The following is a 4,754-nucleotide window of genomic DNA, read 5'->3' on the forward strand; positions in this document are numbered from 1 at the left end:
ACTACAAACCTCCTATTCAAAGTCAATGTATTTTCTTAGATGTATCACTTACAGTTGAAGATAGGGTGTATTCTGTGTGATATTACTATTGAGAGTTCATTGTGACTGGGTGAAGAGAAGTTTTTTTTGGTCCAGTTCTCCTGTAAACAAGAGGAAAATGTAAACATATCTTCTTTTATCGTAAGGATGCTGGAGGGACGCAAATTGGAGAGCCTAAGACTTGAGAGCAAACAGATGCCAACAAGTGCTTTCTCCAAGGCTTTGCTTGATTTCTGCAGGTGTTTTGTTTTTTTTTATTTCCAAGATTCCTGCAATTAAGCTATTGTTTGGCAGTAACTCTGTAAACTAGATCCAAATAACCAAGGGTAGATTTTGGACAAACCTCTGTTGTTTCACCACAGCTGTAGCTTTCTTTTCTTGTGAGCCCTGTGAACTTTAAGGGCTAGAAATATAAGAGACAGCATAGCAGATAATAGAGGAAAAAGGAAAGCTTAGGCAGGGGGTAGGAGGCCTGGGCAGGGACAGAGGAAAGAAAGACTTTCACAAATCATAAGAAAAATGGCATTGGCATTGTGCCTAAAAAAAGATAACATGGAAAAGAAGTAATAGCAGCAATACACTTAGCAAGTGTATTTAGAGCAAGAATGATAGGAAGAAAAAGTGGCCTGATTAGAAGAGAGGGAAAAGGGGAGAGAGAGGGACAGGCAGAGGGAAAGGGAGCAAGAAAGCAAAGAACTGTCAGAAAAAAACCCCCAGAAAGTAATAAACCTAGGGAAATTAATACACATATTTGAAGTGGAGGATACATCCTCATATATGTCACAAGGCATCATGAAAATAGAATGTCTTGGTTGATTTAGACATCAAGGAATGTATCATTTTTTTCCTAGTTTCCATCATCATTATTGAGACAAAAACAACATATAAATGTCACTTTGGCAGTCTGGATTCCTTTTATGTAATTACTCAAGGAATTGAAAGGTATGTACTATGTAAGTATTGTTTTATGAATTATATGAAATTATCATATACCTACTTCCACATACTCTGTACATGTACATAGTTTACACATGTTATTACTCAGTGAAAATTTTGAGGTTTTTAAGGAAAAAGAATTTTGACCACTTAATTATTTTATAAATAGGGAAGGATGTTGAATTGTTCACATTTTGAGATAATTGGATATGTTTTCTAAACTTACTGTTTTAATGAACATATATAAGTAAAGCTTTTTTAGTTGCATTTTCCATATGAAAGCCTTACTTAGATGATCATTGTTTTTCTGTTTTGTTGTTAATTACATTCCAGTTAGGATACTCTAGAGCTAGATTTTGGTCAGGTGTATAATCTTACTAGACAGGCATACAAAAGTGTCCAAAGATTGTTGTTAGTCATTTTCTTCCTTCTTGCTTTAGTCCCTCCTTCCTTCTCTCTCTCTCCTTTCTGGATGTACAGGGCCCATTTGGATGCATTTTCCCACTGGGTGGAAAAGAAATTCCAAATATGATTTATAACATTATGGGGTGGATAGAAATAATCTTTGAAGGTTCTCTAAATGGCTGGTGACTTTATCATCAAAGCAGATCTAGCCATGGAGGAGGCTGGCCAGCAGTACCTAGGACCTAGGTTCTTGATCTGTCCTCTTCAGGCTCAGATTGCTGTCACAGATGTAGGTGGCTTGAACTAAAAGGTAGCAGTGGAAGTGGTAAAAGTCAGTTCTCTTCTGGATAAATATGAAGGTCGAGCAGGCAGGATTAGCTGAAGAATTGGATGTAGCATATGAGAGAAAGTCATGGATGACTTTAGGATTTGGGGTCTGAACAACTGAAAGAATGAAGTTGCCATTTATCTAACTGGGAAAGTGAAGCAAGTTAAGAAGGAAATATCAAGAGCTTTTAAGTTTTAGAGACCAAGTGAATATTCAAGAAAAAAAAATGTTGACTAGGCAGTTGAATAGGAGTCTGGAGTTCTGGGGAAAGATATGAGCCAGAAAAAACTTTGCGAGTCAATAGCACATAGTGGATACTATTTAAAATCATAAAACCAGATGACTTATCAAGCGAATGAGATTAGATAGAACATAGAAGTGACCCAAGGACTGATCCCCAGACGTTAGTTAGAGAGGAGTTGTGCCACCGTCAAAGGAGACTGAGCAGTGGTCAGAGAGAACGGTGGGAAAAGTGGTGAGAGTGTTTTCCTTAAAACCCAATGAAGGACGTTGGAGAAGAAACACAACTATCTCAAATGTTGCTCATAGGTCAAGATGAGAACTGATTTTAGGTTTAGCAACATAAAAGTCATTAGCAATCTTGGCAAGAAGAGAGTTGGTGGAGTGATGAGAGGGAGAAGTTTAATTAGAATGTGTTTTAGAGACAATAGGAGAAGATATCTTGGGGGCAGTGAATCTAAACAGGTTTATTTTCTTAAACAAGATTTGCTATGAAAACAGAGAGAAATAGTAATGGTAATGACTTAAAAATGAATAATTTTTTTAAGATGGGAAAATTTATGTAAATAGAAATAAACTAATAGAGAAAGAAAATACAGTTCCTCGGGAGAGAGATGGAAAAATTGCTACACATTCTTAAGTAGGCAAGAGGGGATAGATTTAAATGAGCAAGTAAGTGAAGGGGTTGTGTACTTTAGGAGACAACTCTCCAGGTGTCTCTCAGATTTCTGTGTCTTGGTAACAAAGGCACATATTGCCTTTTTGTTCTGGACTATCATTTTTAAGATGTTTATATAGCACAGAGCCTTGGAAGTTAGAGATATAATTTGTCTCCCTTTAGAGAGGAAGTAGGTTTGCTTACTATCCAGTTATAATTAAGATAATGCCTCATCCCATTATAAAATATTCAGGTTTCCTAAGCTCAAAGTTCCTTTCTTGTAATGCAACTCACATGTACAGATGTCTCCTGGTCCTTATAGCATTGTTTTGTGGGAACTGAGACTTAGGAACTGTATTCGTCTGAGCTGTTCAGAGAAAAAGAATACATATATGTTTTTTCTATATAGATATGAAAAGATAGCTATAAGAAATTGGCTCATGTGATTATGGAGATTGTGAAGTTCAAGATCTGCAGTTGGCAAGCTGGAGAGCCAGTGGAGAAACAATGGTATAATTCTAATCTGACTCCAAAGGCCTGAAGACCACAAGAGCGAATGGTATACATTCCAGTCCAAGTCTGAGTCTGAAGGCAGGAGAAAACCAATGTCCAATTTCAAAGATGGTCAGGCAGAAAGAGAGAATTCTTACTTACTCAGACTTCTTATTCTATTTAGGTCTTCAATGAAAAGGATTCAGCCTACTCACTTTGGTGGGGCGGGGGGGGGGAAGCACACACCCAGAAAGGATGCTTAACCACATATCTGGTGTCTTAGTTTGGGCTGTTATAACAGAATACCATAGACTATGAAAGTCAAGCAACAACATTTATTTCTCAGAGTTCAGAAGACAGGAAGTCTGATATAAGTGCACCAGCATAGTTAGGTTCTTTTCTTTTTTTATTATTACTGCTGAGAGAGAGAGAGAGAGAGAGAGAGAGAGAGAGAGAGAGAGAGAGAGATTGGAGAGAAACAGCAATCAGTTGCCTCTCACACTTGCCCTGACCGGGAATCAAACCCATGACCCTTTGGTGCATGGGACAATGCTCCAACCAACTGAGCCACACCATCCAGGACCATGTTGGGTTCTTGAAAGGCCCACTTTCTGTTTTTGTCCTCACATGGCCTTTCTTGGTGGGTACATGCAAATAGAGATACAGACCCTGTATCTCCTGGTCTTTTTATAATTGCATCATGGTGAGGACCCTACCCTCATGATGCAATCTATTCCTAATTACCGCCAAAGGCTCTGACTCTAAATATCATTACATTGGTGGGGAGAGGGGTTAGGGTTTCAACATAATGTTTTGGGGAGAAACACCATATTCAGTGTCTGGGCACCCTGTGGTCCCATCAAATTGACACATAGTATTAATTATTATAGGAACCATCACAAGAAAATGACCATATTCTCAGCACTGTCATTTCTATGAGTAATAATCATTTTTGTCCAACCCAGGACTCTTGTGTCTATTGGGTATTATCCATGAAACTGTGGCAAGCTATTGCTTTAGCTTGTAGGTTAAAGTAAAATCTCAAAATCTTTATAAATCTGACAGGCTATAGCTAGAAACCTGGGCCATTGTCCATGTTGACAGAGGGGTAGGTAGAGTTTATGGGAATGGATACAGATGGGTGACAGTGATGGATTCAGTATTCTCAATGAAATTGGAAGCAAAGTCATTAGAACATAGGATGGAAGAGAAAGTGATGATGTTTGAAAAGAGAAAAAGTTGTGAAATAATTGTTTAGCAGAGTAAGAGTGTGAACAGACCAGGGAAATATAATCTTGAGTGGTATTAAGGGCTATTTGCTCATAAATTTAAAGTGAGATTAGATAAAATGACTGTGACTAGTTTAGCTGAAGTTATGTTTCAATTAAGTTGTAGGTTTAGATGTAGAGGGTGGAAGTTCAGTCAAGAAAGCCAAGGAGAGGCAAGAGAGCTAAGGATCTATGCAAGAGAATGGTTGTAATGAGGGCATCAGGGGTTGGAGGGCGGTCAGTGAAGGTAGTGTAGGATCCATGGGATGTAGATCTCATTCTCAGAACACTCAAAAGAATTTAGACCTGTGGAAGGAGAGGAAGTGCTGGAAAAATTATCCTGGTTATCAGTTATTTTAGCTATTCCCCCTAGTGTGTCATCTAAATT

This window comes from Myotis lucifugus, unplaced genomic scaffold (assembly GCF_000147115.1).
Source record: "Myotis lucifugus unplaced genomic scaffold, Myoluc2.0 scaffold_5, whole genome shotgun sequence".
Taxonomy (NCBI): Eukaryota; Metazoa; Chordata; class Mammalia; order Chiroptera; family Vespertilionidae; genus Myotis; species Myotis lucifugus.